Source organism: Dendrobium catenatum, unplaced genomic scaffold, assembly GCF_001605985.2.
Source record: "Dendrobium catenatum unplaced genomic scaffold, ASM160598v2 fragScaff_scaffold_313, whole genome shotgun sequence".
NCBI classification, from domain to species: Eukaryota; Viridiplantae; Streptophyta; class Magnoliopsida; order Asparagales; family Orchidaceae; genus Dendrobium; species Dendrobium catenatum.
The window spans coordinates 3,244,123-3,257,356 of NW_021318775.1; positions in this window are offsets into that span (position 1 = coordinate 3,244,123).

Below are 13,234 nucleotides of genomic sequence, written 5' to 3' on the forward strand. Positions count from 1 at the left end.
TTGTAAAGGTTTCTCCGCCTTGCTATGGGTGCAAAAGGAGAGTCACTATTAGTATTAGTGCAATACTCAGAGGGTGCCTCTGGGGAGTGGATGTAGGTCTGGTTATAGACCGAACCACTATAAATCTGGTGTCATTTACTTTACTGTTTTTACGTTTCCGCACTTTATATTTCAGTTTTAAAAATTTTGTGGTTGAAAAACACATTTCTACAAAATTTAAAAGAAATTTTATTTCGGTTCAAAAATTTTTCTAAAGGGGACTTAAATTCTTTTAAACTACCAATTCACCCCCCCTCTTTGTAGCCTTGGGACATTCACTTAGGCTTAACAACCTAATTACTAGACTCAACACTAGAATGTCGTGAGATAACACCTAGAGCAAGAGATGGAAGGATCTTATTCTATGAAACACTACAATTTTTAAAAAAAGGGTGTGGAGATTATCCACAAAACATTGCTAAGAGTTAGACTTCGTTTGGGATAACTTTTTTACTATTCTTAATGCAATTTTTTAATAGAAAGAATAAAATTTTAATACAAAAAAGTTGCGTTAAGAAGCAGTAAAAAAGGTGTCTCAAATGAATCATTAATACGACAAATAGAGGGATTCTCATTGCAAGCAATAATTATGGAGTCATGGTTAATCTCCAAAATGTTATGACGACCATAGAAATTAAAAAGACTTTTATATTGCTGATTGACCGCACAAAAATAGCCACCACTAAATAGAAGCAAAGTCTATGAAAACTCATGTATAATAAACGGTCTCTAACTTAGCCGCATGTTTGGTAAATTAATAAAGTTAAGATGCAAAGAAACATAAGGGTTTATTTATCTTTAGTAATTTTTTAAATCTTTTTCTAATTTTTTTCTTATTATTAGACATGTAATATCTATTTAATTTATTTTTTGTTAAAATATTTTTGGGCTCTGATACATCATCAAAAAATTATCATGATCGGGCACGACTCTTGAGGCTAAATCAAATTAAAAACTTCCAAATTTAAAATTGGGACCATCCGAACTCCGATTTCAGTAAACATACAATCGAACTGAATGTATTGAAAACACGAACCCAATGACATCATAATATGACTCAATCCGAGCCCAAATGGGTCCAAATCAAGGACCCAAAGCACTATTGGAAGGTTCAAACCATAATTTGGATTAAACAACAGTTTCCAAACATGACATGCTTATAACCAAATCGAGCACCTTGACGAGGTGAATCCAACGAGCCTAAAATTACTGAATTATGATATCATTAAGACCTTCAAGTGTTACGTGAATGGTCCATGAGACCAGATTTTCTTATATTATTAGGCTGATCGGCCCGGCTGATCGCCAGATCGTCCCGGGACGATCAGACCAACAAATATTATCCTGGACGGTTCCCAGAACTATTCTTCGACCGATATTTTCTACAGTGCAGATCGGCCTCGACGATCCCACTATCGTCCCGGACGATCCAGAGAGGAAAATCCAAATCATAGAGGAACAGTAAGGGAACGAGGTCTCACACCACTCCCTATTTACCCTGGGTCTTCCTCTTATTTACAGGCCATGCCACTCTAGGAAATCTATAAATAGACCCCTCCTCTTAAAAAGGGACCCCAGAAGCCTAAGGAAACAAGATAGAGATCAGAGATTTCTCTTGCCTCCTTGCCTCCACGACCACCGCCCGGAGTTCTGCCGGACCACCACCTGATGCCTGGAGTTTCGCCGGACCACCACATGAAGCCTAGAGTTCCCCCGAACCACCACCTGATGACTTGAGTTATACCGGACCACCACCTGAAGCCCGGAGTTTTGCCTAACCACCACGTGTCGCCTGGAGTTCCACCGAACCATCACCTAACGCCAGAGTTTTGTCGGACCACTACATGACATGCACTAGGAGTTCCATCGGACCACCACTTGAAGCAGAGAGTTATGTCAGACCACAGCCCGATGTTGGAGTTCTATCAGACCACCGTCCGATGTTGATGTTCTGTCAGACCACTGCCTGATGTCAGAGTTCTATCGGACCTATGCCAGACATTGAAGTTCTGTCAAACCACCATCATACTACCAACTAAAGCTTGAATTTCCAAGTAACACTGGTCTTTCGATGGATCACCTAGTGATGCCGAACTTTCATCCCCATTTTTCACTAGATTTAGACCATACGGTTGACATTTGTAATCTGATTACCCCCAGGGACGAGTCAGCCCACTATAATCTACTTGAATTCTAGTGGAATCATTTTCAACTTGCTCAGGCTCTATGGTTTTCCCCTTTTTAGGATTTTCTACATAAAAAATATTGTGTTCTTTATATGTGAGCTTGATATTCATTCAAAACTCTATCACTTCATATATTCTAACATGTAACAGTTTGGCACTATCTGTGGGAAACTTCAATCCCACTATCCTAAACACCACTTTGATGGCTAATAGGTATAACCATTGTAGTTGTGGAGTCTCTCACTCTAACTCACACCAATCTAAGAATCCTTCCATGAACCAGGGACATCATACATCTATCTCTTTTCACCCTAGTGGGAGAAACCCTACCAGGGAAGGGACATAAGGACCTTCCCTAGAAGATCACATAAAAAAGATGGAGGAATTTTAGAATGAGATTCTTCAACTCATATGAGAGACTCGATGACCGATGTTAGAACCACAAGAAGAGATTCTTCTCCCTTGAGACCCTCCAGAGGTCGAAGATGTTCAACCAAAACATCTTCATGTTGATTCCTCCATCAAGGATGCATCCTCTGACACATCAAGATAATGAGCTTGCTGATACAGCAAGCTCTACCCATCCTTCGTATATAGGTTTCCAACCTCATATTCCTCCAGACATCCTCAAGGACTTAGTGTGACAACACCATATTAAACTTCTCTACAATACCCTACAACATGAACTGTGAAGATTAATACGAGAAGAATTCCTTGTGGGAGGTATAAGACAATCCCTTTATCAATGGAACTTTCAGGAGTCATCACCCTTGACTGAAGCCATCCTTCAACACCCCATTTTGATAGGATTCAAACTATCAAACATCAATTCCTATGATGGGACATCCGATCCATACGAGTATATCAATCACTATAGAACCATCATGCATATGCAATGAGCCTCTGATGTGCTCCTCTGTCAGGTTTTTCATGCCACCCTCAAAGGGTAAGCTTAATCATGGTTCTATTCACTTCCAACTGGAACCATTCCAATGTTCATCAAATTGACCAAAGTGTTCATCAAATAATTTGTTACTAATAAGAGAATGGTCAAATATTCTTCTCACCTCTCAAAAATTTGCTAGAATGAAAATGAGTCCCTTAAAGAATACTTTTAAAGATTTTCTACTAAGGCTCAATAAATTTCAGGGGTGGACGCCAAACTACTAAGAAAAGTTTTCCTCTGATGGCTCCATCTTTGACCCTTTTGCTTAGCACTCATGCATGACACGGTCCATTCATACGTTGATATGATCCATCAAGTGGACGCACAAATCTCAGTCGATGAAGCCATTAATGCTCAAAGAAAGCAATTCGAGCAAATAAATGGGAAGCATAAAAGTGCATCAGAGATGGAGAATCCATCCTCAAAGTGAAAGAAGCAAGGAAACTACAATTTGCACCCTCGGTACTCACAGTCGTGATGAGAGTCTCTCCAAAAAAAGGAGAACATGCCACTTAATTTATCTAGAGAAAATGTGTTGATGGCCATCCGAGTCAGGAGAACGAGAAGTGGCTACATCCTTTGAGGCCCAATATCAGAAATCAAGAGCAATACTACCATTTCTATCGTAATCGTGGGAGCACTACTAAAGCATGCAGGCAACTCAAGGATGAAATTAAGATACTAATGTACCAAGGATATCTCTAACAATTTATCTAAAACCCACCTGCTCGAGATAAAGCTAGTTCCGTAGGGGGGTAAAACTAGCAGTAAAGGCAGTCATCAAAAAATCATAAAATGGTTGGTGAAATTGAAACCATTGTTGAAGGCCCTTTAATATCTAGTCAAATCTTGATCCCAAAAATCAATGAGCCAACACCAAAGAAGTCTCGCATCGATCACTCCATTACTTTCAATGATTATGAATTAGGAAGAATAAATACCCCTCATCAAGGCTTACTCATAATTAATGTAGGGATTGATGATCCATGTTACAATGTTAAGAGAATCTTGGTCGATAATAGGAACTTTGTAGACGTTCTATTCTACTCCACCTTTCTTAAAATAAGCCTATCTAGAGAGAAACTATAGCCTGCCAGAGGTCTATTATATGGGTTTTACAATTAACTTATACGAGTAGAAGGAATAATTACTCTCTTAAATGTACTTGGAGAGTTCTCTTGATAGGCTATCCACTCCATCCAGTTAAGTAAAATCAGAATCAGTCTATCATATTATCTTTAGAAGGCCGCTTCAGTTAATATTTGAGATTGTTGCTTTAATCCCTCACCTTAAGCTAAAATTTCACACCTTAGCTGGAATTTGAATAGTACAAGGAGATCAATAAGTAGCATAATTTTGCTACCTTAGGTAGGCACAACCACGCTCATCCATTAACCTAAGCATCATAGATTTTGATCTCAGAAATAGGGATATTCATTATAGGGCTTCCCCCGTATAAGACCTTACTTATGTCTCTCTATCAGATGAGCACCCTTCAAGAATGGTACAGATTGGATCACTTCTCTCAAATGAAGAGAAGAAAATGTATGTAGATTTTCTACGTACAAACCAAGATATTTTTACATGGAATTCAGCCGATATGATCAGAATCAACCCTTATGTAATCATGCATTCCCTCAAGGTCAACCCGGTGTACAAGATGGTAATCCAAAAGAAGTAAAAATTTGCACTAGATCATTAATAGACAATTGAGTAGGAAGTTAATAAGCTTTTGGAGGCTATATTTATAAAAGAAGTGCACTACCCCGCTTAATTGGCAAATATTGTCATGATTTGGAAGTCCATGGGAGCCGAAGAATGCGTTTAAACTATACATATCTCAATAAAGCCTGCCCCAAGGATAATTTTTTATTCCTCATATTGACCAATTAGCTGATACCATCTCCAGACATCAAGTACTGAGCTTCATGGATGCATACACTAGATATGATCAAATAAAGATGAATCCTAGTAATGAGGAGGTAACAACTTTTTAAACAGATAAGGGGTTGTATTGCTATCAGCGAATATGCTATCTTCATGGATGCCCACTATGGAAGTTTATGTTGATGATATGTTGGTTTAAAGTCTTAAAAAATCTTAACATATACTTGACTTGGAGCAATGCTTCCACCTACTACGATGTTATAACATGTGACTTAATCCTACCAAGTGTGCTTTTGGAGTCACCTCTAGAAGGTTCTTAGGGATTATGGTAACCCACCAAGGGATTGAGTTCAATCCTGAGAAGATCAAGGCACTATGGGATATTGCACCCCTTAAAAAAATCAAGGAAGTCTAGAGACTAAATGGAAGGATTACAATGCTCTCTCATTTCTTGGCCCACTCAAGAGACAAATATCTACCTTTCTTTAAAGATCCTTAAAGGTATGTGTAGCTCAGGATTTCAATGGACTGATGAATGGCAAGAAGCCTTCAAAAAGCTATGAAAATACTTGGCATCTCTGACACTACTTTATAAACCAATGGCTAGAGAAAAATTATATTTATACATGGATATTTCTGCTCAGGCCATTAGTTCCATCTTGGTCCAAGAAGAGAATACTGTATAATGTCTTATATATTATGTCATCAAAATTTTGTCTGAGATAGAAGGATGTTATCCACTAGTAGATAAGACAGTCTTGACATTAGTCTTCTTGGCCAGAAGTTATACCCTTATTTTCAAGCTCATACGATTGGAGTCTATAAAAATCTACCGTTGAGAAATATTCTCCAAAAATCTGAGGCATCTATAAGATTAATTAAGTTGTCGGTGGAGCTAGGAGAATTCAATATCCACTACTTACCTAGGCCAGATATCAAGTCTCAGGTACTAGCAGATTTTGTGGTCGAGTGTACGATTCCATTATCTAACAAACTACTAACTGCCTTAATTCCATATTAAGGCTGGCAATCAACTACGAAGTACAAAACTTAGGGTTCCACACTAATTCTCAATTAGTCGCCTCTTAGGAGGAAAAGGAGTTCAATGTTTCCTTTCATCAGTGGGTTATACAATCAATTGACAAACCAAGAGAGCCCTCTTGGATCAATCCCATCTTATCCTTTTTACAAGGTGGTGTACTTCCTGAAGATCCAATAGCTACAACATGACTTTAGAGGAAGGCAAAAACTTTACTATTATTAGTGAAGAATTATACAAACGAGCATTCACAGGTCCCTACCTCAACTGCCTTCCTCCATCATAGGCAAATTATGTACTTCGAGAAGTACATTCAAGCATTTGTAGAGAGTATCTAGGTGGAGGGGCATTAACCAATAAGATCATGAGACATATATTTTATTGGCCAATAATAAAGTAGGATGCACTTGAGTTTATATAAAAAATATAACAGTTGCCAGTTACAAGCCAACCTCACCCAATTACCTACCATAGAGATCTCAACATTACAGAGTCCCTGCCTTTTGCCTAATGGGGGATTGTTATAATGGGACCCTTCCTATAGCCACTAGACAATAATAGTTCATCATTCTGGTTATGGATTATTTCACCAGGTGGGTGGAAGCAGAACCTCTAGCAAAGATCACTAAAGCCAATGCAAAATAATTTTTATGAAAGAATATAATATATTATTTTGGCATTCCATAAAGAATTATCACCGATAATGGAACTCAATTCAATGGAAAGATCTTTAAAGCATTTTGTAAAGATGTATATATTCAACTAGTGCATACGGTTGTGGCTGATCCCCAAACAAACAGATAAATAGATGTCACAAATCAGACTATACTAAAAGGATTGAAAACATGGTTAGAAAATGTTTTGGGGAAATAGGCCGATGAACTCCTAAATGTCCTATAGGCCTATTGTACCACTGCTAGAGCTTCAACAGGAGAAACCCCAAACAATCTCTACTTTTGTACAGAAGTTATTATTCCCGTCAATATTGGAGTCCCAAGTTATAGAGTTAAAACTTTTAACTTCAACTGGAAATGAGGAAAAGCTCATATATAATTTAGATCTACTTCCAGAAGCAAGAGATATGGTGATGCTCAAGATTGCTGCATATCACCAAAGAATTGCTCGTCTCTATAATCGAAGGATGAAACATCAAAGTATTTTAATTAGAGATTTAGTTTTGTGAAGCATCGAGGTGGCAGGAAAAGGCCCACAATGTAATAAACTCTCCTCTCTTTTAGAGGGTTCATACTTGGTAGCAGCTATGGTGAAGCCTAAAACTTTCATGTTGAAGAATGCTGAGGGAAAAATACTCTCTAAAACTAAGAATGTAGAGAATATTTACAAATACTATCAGTAGAGGATAATAGTATTACTTGTTTTAAATGTTGTATGTCTTCAGTGTTAAGTGTCATTTATCTCCCGTGTTGTCTATATTGTTTGCGACATCTGTATCCTTAAGCTATAATAGGGAAGTAGGGTGTTGTTTAATATAATAAAACTTTGTTCATTTTATTTATATTGTCTTTTTCTCTAAAAAGAACACAACAACCATTTCACACACACACTATGAACTCCAATATTAAGATCCTTGATTTAAGGAACATGCATCTCAATCACTAGATGATCAATCCTAGGATGATTTGATCTGACCTCTTCCCTACAAGTTAAAAGCATCAAAGAATGCTTTTATTAATAACCTTGGATAGGTCAAACACCCTAGGTGGGTGTCACTTAAATTTTTTAATTTGTGATTCAAGTAACAATCAATCATTATTGCAACTTAATTATTGGATGATCAGGTTGAGATTCGTTCAAAATGAATTAGGTTGTTAAACACAAGCTTATATCCCAATAGCTAACCAAGAGGGGGGGGGGGAATTGGTAATTAAAAAATTTGAACCCTCTTTTTAAACTTTGGAAATTAAAACTTAATTGTTAGTGATTTTTTTAGAAAAAGATTTTTCAACCACAAGTTGTAAATGATAAAACAAAATAAAAAGCGGAAAAATAAAGAACACCAGATTTATAGTGGTTCGGTCAAAACCAGACCTACATCCACTCCCGGAGGCACCCTCCGATTATTGCACTAATACCAATAGTGACTCTCCTTTAGCACCCAAAGCAAGGCGGAGAAGCCTTTACAAAAACTCTTTCCAACACTACCCGGTGCGGCAGAGAACCGTCTTCCTTTTACACTTATCCCCAATATTGGCAGAGAACTGTCCGTCCTTTTACACTCTCCTAGTGTGGGCAGAGAACCCTTCATCCTTTCACACTCTCCTAGTGTGGGTAGAGAACCCTTCATCCTTTCACACTCTCCTAGTGTGGATAGAGAACCCGCGATTGTTCACACTCTCCAAGTGTCGGAAGAGAACTAGATCTCCTTGATAGATCTTCTCACAAGAATTCTAGAAGGAAGAAAGAAAAGAGTGAAGTAATCCCAAATCACAAGTAGAGATTCTTACCTTTGAACACCGAGCGAAGCCTTCACGCTCCAGTGGTAGGAATCCTTCTTTGAATGCTCTCTCACACTCTCACATTGACTCTTCTTTCAATAGGCACAAAGATCAAATGGCAAAAAGATTAGGTGGCAGTCTAAATTGGACTATATATAGAAGAGACAAGAAAAACCATCCAAAATTGCAAATTTTTCAAGTCAACACGAAATGAATCTTCTCGTGCGATCGTGGATCGTCCTTGACGATTTTACTTAAAGTGTCTAAAATGATCATGATGTATATTGGTATGAACTATGTTCGTACACGATCATCGTCCCGTATGAACTAGGTTCGTTAGGTACGATCAGTTATACCATAGGTCGGTTCCCTAATAAATGCAAGATGTAACCAACTATGGTAAGTCGGTTCACATCGTCCTGGGATGAATAGGATTTCGTCCGTATGAAATTTTTACAGAGAGCAACTCATCCTAGCATGATAATGTATTTCGTCTAAACAAAATTTTTACAAAGAAGAATTCATCCTTGGACGATTTGGATTTCGTTTGGACGAATTTTTTACAGAGCCCAAGTCGTCCTAACACGATTATAGATTTCGTCTGAACGAAATTTTTACGAAGCCCAATTCATCCTGGGATAAAAATAATTTCATTCTGAATGATCAGGACTTATAAAAATTTCATCACCTCCTGTTCGTTCCATTGCTCCTACGAGGAGATAACTAACTTGATCGTCCCATACGAACTAGGTTTGTCCCGTACGATCAATACAAATTTTGTACGATCTCCTTAAGTGTGTGTGTATTTTTATTCACTCAATTATAATCACTCCCTCTCAATTCAAAAAAATAAAAATTAAAGCTTCAATTTGCAAAGGATTGTATGCTGAATTCGATTTAAAGTTTTCATAGTTTGGAATTCAATTTTCCTGAAATGTTAGTACACACAAGAGCAAAAATAAATATACCAAAAAGTGTTAAGAGATAACTACACATAAAACAATAATATTTAGAATCATCAAAACTATATAAGCTGCAAGAATGTAAAACATGCTAATAGCAACTCTCTTAATAATCTCCCCCTTTATGATGATGGCAAAACAATTATTGTTTGTAGGATTTCAAATTCTAAGGATCTCCCAAACTCCCCCTGAATTGATGAATGCATGAAAATAAGGAGGCATTGATTCAAAAATTATTTTTTATTTTTCAAAAATTTTATACAAAATAAAATAACAACATAATTACAAAAATAAAATAAACACAAATTCTAACACAAGATTCAAGACTCACAAGATACAAGACACAATTCAACAAACAATTTCTTGCCCTTTTTTACAACAGCAAAAAGTGAAGAAGAGAAAAATAACTTGAAATGTAAGTAGAGATATGAAAATCATTTGATAATATAATCTTAACAGTGACTGAAATAAATTATGCAAATAAAATTAAAATATTAGGCAAATCATATAAATTCATATAATTTAAGAAGTGATATAACATAGGTAATAAAAAGAATTTATGAAAGACATGAGTAAGTTTAGACACTAAGATAGAGAATATCATTACAATAAGGATGAATGAAAAATTGTATATTTCAAATTTCAATATCAATTATAAATGAACATAAGATCAATTTGAATTAAGAGATTAAAAGAGTTTAGAAAGAAATAACTACCACATGTGGTGCTTTGCGCATCTTTTTCATAGTTGTGGCACATTTTTGTGCATCATTTTTACTTTTGGCTTATTTTGTGCCTCTTTTTCACATTGCGAACCTTTGCGCATTCCTTTTGATTTTTTTTTATTGTACTAAATATTCACTCGGACGGTCCATAATCTAGAGTAGGTGGAGGAGGAGCACCACCAAAGAGGTTAAAATATGTACTCATCATAAGTACATTGGTACTAATATCATTCATTTGCTCCCTCATATAGCCCATGTCATGTTGATATTGAGCAGCCTGCTGCTATAAATGAGTCTCAATTTGATCAAAGCGATGATCAAAATGAGTCTCTAACTGATCAAATCTTTGAACCAAATTCTGATAATTTGGTTCATTTGCAGGAGCTCTTCTTCTGTATCACTGATGCATGTGCTTTTCCTGATTCCTCCTTGAAGATCGCTCTAAATGATTTGTCATTGTAATAGAGTGGTTCTTCATATTCTTGATCAGGATGAACCAAGTTATACTTCTTTTGCAGAACATAGGAAACTAAGTGTCCTAAAGTAATATTCCTCTTTCTTTCATGTTATACATGGCCAATTTCAGAAAGCCCATAAAGGTAATCAAGAATAAGTTGGGCTTCATCTATAGGTTTATCGCTTATGATTAAGAAGGTCACCATGAAAAGAAGTTGGGTAATATTGACTATATCACCAGCTTTTGGAATGATTGAAGTTCTAAGAATGCGCTGGATTATGCATGTATTACGGACAAGACTGGATACCCTAGCCACATGCTCAGTTAAACCATTTCCTCTAATCACCCTATTGATTTCATACCATTTATATGTATCATTGGTGATTAAGGTATGGGCTCTACTTCTCTCAGTCCTTAAATTTAGAAAAGCTCTTAAGTCGTGTTTAGTGATTTCAACTTTTTATTTGAAAACAAAGGAGCGAATCACAGAGTGGTCAGAATTGAAGGACATATTGGCTAGAAAGTAGTGGAAGGTTTCTTTGTTATAGAGGTGGACCATATTAAGGATAAAGTGAAACTGAGTTGAAGTAAATAAAGACATTACCTGAAAGGTAATATCTTCTTGAATTAAAATTCGGGAAGGAGTGATTTTAGTAGAAGCAAATCTAGGAAAAGAATCCTCATTTTCTTTGGACAGAAAGTTTTCGGGCGAATTCCTATGTGGCTTCTTCGCTAAGACATTTTGACGCTTACTTGAACTAGTCATTTGAAAATGATCTAGAGAAAGAAAGGAGTTAAAAGTGATATTTAGCGTGTGACAATTGAGTTGAAAAGACCGTCTATTTATTGAAAAATGATTCGTTCGTACCAGACGAAAATAATTCATCCCGTACGAAAGTTTCATTCGTCCCGTACGAAAATTTTCCATACAGACGATCCAATACGACCAGAATGAAATGGCTTTTCATAATCAATGCGACTTACAAAGCATCCTTTAGTACAGACGTTTGACCAGTCTGATCGTACAGATGAACACGTTTTTATCCCGGGACGATCAGAACTTATATCATTTTAATGGCAGTTGAAACCGTCCCCTATATCAAACAGACATGTGTTCGTCCAGACGAACCAAAGGTTCATACGTACGAAGTTCGTATAAAAAACTACCTTATCCATTCAACCGATTCATTCATTTGTCCCATCGATTGAAAAATAAATCGTCCCGGACGATCATTACGATCGTACAAACGAAGTACACTAAAAACTGCACTCAAACGGTTCAAAATCTGACAGTTTGTCACACTACACAAATTGTCCCGTATGAAGATATTTCGTCCTGGACGATGATAAAAAAAAATTTTAAAATTTTTTTTCACTCAAACAAAACTAAAATTCAAAAACACAAGAAAATACCAAAAACAATGATGAAATACAGACTCCAAAACGAAAAAAAAATTACATAGACAAAATAATAAACACACACAAAAATATATTTAATAATCAAACATATATCAATATTGCAAGAATATTTTTATTTAAGCATTTAAATCAATCACACCAAGCCTTGTTCTTAATGCACTGAAAGTATCAAAGGCTAAATGTTTTGAAAAAATGTCTGCAAGTTGATTTTGAGTTGTAACATGAATGAGTTCAATTTCTCTCTTGGATACATGATCCCTTATAAAATAATGTCTTATGTCTATGTATTTGGTTCTTGAATGTTGAATAGGATTTTTAGAAATGCAAAAAATAGCACTAGTGTTTCAACCAAAGTACTTGTGCCACATAACTTCCTAATGCAATGTATTCAGCTTCTGTTGTAGATAGGGTTATTGAATTTTATTTTCTACTGGACCAAGAGACTAAAGAATTTTCAATAAATTGACATGTTCCATAAGTGCTTTTCCTATCCACCATACATCCTGTAAAGTCATAATCTGAATAACCAATTATTTCAAATAAAGAGCTAAACTTAGGATACCAAATTCCTAAGTTCTGAGTTCCTAACAGATATCTTAAAATCCTTTTTACTGTTGTCAAATGTGATTCTTTTGAATCTGATTGAAATCTAGCACACAAGCAAACATTAAACAAGATATTGGGTCGGCTAGCAGTCAAGTAAAGTAAAGATCTAATTATCCCTCTAAATTTCTTTTGATCAACAGATTTTCCCTTAGGGTCCTTATCCAACTTAACTGAGGAACTCATTAGTGTACTTATAGGTTTAGCATTGTCCATTTCATACTTTTTGAGGATGTCCTTAACATACTTTGATTGACTTAGAAATGTTCATTACTCAATTTGCTTAATGCTAAAACCTAGAAAGTAACTTAAATCTCTCATTAGACTCATCTCAAATTCACTATTCATTGTTTTAAAAAAAATCATCACACAAAATTTTATTTGAAGATCCAAAAATGATATCATCAACATAAATTTGAACAATGAGTATATACTTTCCACATTTCTTCAAAAAGCAAGTTGTATCCACACTTCTTTTTTTAAAAAATCTTTCAAGTAGGAAGATGCTCAACCTC